Source organism: Sapajus apella, unplaced genomic scaffold, assembly GCF_009761245.1.
Source record: "Sapajus apella isolate SASKATOON/1434 unplaced genomic scaffold, GSC_monkey_1.0 scaffold196, whole genome shotgun sequence".
In the NCBI taxonomy this organism is placed as follows: domain Eukaryota; kingdom Metazoa; phylum Chordata; class Mammalia; order Primates; family Cebidae; genus Sapajus; species Sapajus apella.
In genome coordinates this window covers 1-1223 of record NW_022437136.1, presented here as the reverse complement: position 1 = coordinate 1223, position 1223 = coordinate 1, and the positions used below count along the sequence as shown (strand labels likewise).

At 51.3% G+C, this 1223-nt stretch overlaps 1 long non-coding RNA gene across 1 annotated transcript in view; it reads left to right on the top strand.

Moving 5' to 3' along the window:
• The window catches only part of LOC116543788, a 934-nt gene extending 372 nt beyond the window's left edge, over nt 1-562 (top strand). Inside the window, exons 2-3 of the long non-coding RNA XR_004265697.1 lie at nt 95-354; nt 423-562. This is a non-coding gene — a long non-coding RNA (uncharacterized LOC116543788). The remainder of the gene's footprint in view (nt 1-94; nt 355-422) is intronic.
• Nucleotides 563-1223: the final 661 nt, after the last annotated feature.

The window sequence follows — 1223 nt, the reverse complement described above, 5'->3', positions numbered from 1 at the left end:
CAGGGGGCCAGAGGTCACCAAGGTAGAGAAGGTGGCTGAGGTTCCAGAGGCCACTCATGCGAAGGCGGTAGCCAAGGGGCCAGAGGTCACCAAGGTAGAGAAGGTGGCCGAGGTGCCAGTGGCCACTAAGTGGAAAAGTAGGCTGAAGTCCAGGAGGCCACACAGCTGAAGGAAAAAGATGAGGTACCCCAGGAAAGAGAGCCAGATGAGGTGAATGGGGTCTCCCAGGATAGACAGATGTATGAGGTAAGTGAGGTCCACCTGGACAGACAGATGGATGAGGTGAATGGGGTACCCCAGGACAGACAGATGGATGAGGTGGATGGGGTCCCTCAGGACAGACAGATGGATGAGGTAGATGGGGTCCTCCAGGACACCTTGATGAGGTGAATGGGATCCCCCAGGACAGACACCTGGATGAGGTGGATGGGGTTCCACATGACAGACAGGTGGATGAGGTTGAGGTACCTCAGGACAGACACCTGGATGAGGTGGATAAAGTCCCATAGGAGGTGCGGCTGGAGGAGGTGCTGGAGGTCCCACAAAACAAACAGTTGGAAGACATGAAGGAAGTCTCAGAGGACACTCAATTGCTGGAGGTGTGTGTGGTTTCAGAAGATCACCAGCTGGAGAAGATGGTGGAGATACCAGAGAGCACTTGACTGAAGGAGGTGACTGTGGTCTCAGAGAATCTTCACTTGGAGAAGATGGTTGAGGTGGCACAGGACATTGGAGTGAAGTAGGTTGTTGAAGTCCCAGAGGACATGTGAGTGAAATAGTAGGTTGAGGTTCCAGAAAATGCTCAAGTGCTGGAGCTGCCTGTGGTCTCAGAAAGTCACTAGCTGTAGAAGATGGTAGAGGTCACAGATTACGCTCAGGTGGCCATGTATGTGGGCTCAGAAAATCATCAGCTTGAGATGGTCATAGAGGTATCAGAGAACACTCAAGAGGAGGTGTGTGAGGCCTCAGAACATCTTCAGCTGGAGACAGTGGTAGAGATACCAGAGGACACTCAGATTGAAGTGTGCTGGGTCTTAGAAAATCTTCAGCTGAAGATGGTGGTAGAGGTACTAGAGTACACTCAGGTGGAGGTGTCTGTGGTCTCAGAAGATCATCAAGAAGGTGAAGAGATACCAGAGGACACTCTATTGAAATAGGTAGCTGAGGTCTGAGGGAACACTCAAATGGTGGAGCTACCTGTAATCTCAAAAAACGATCAGTTG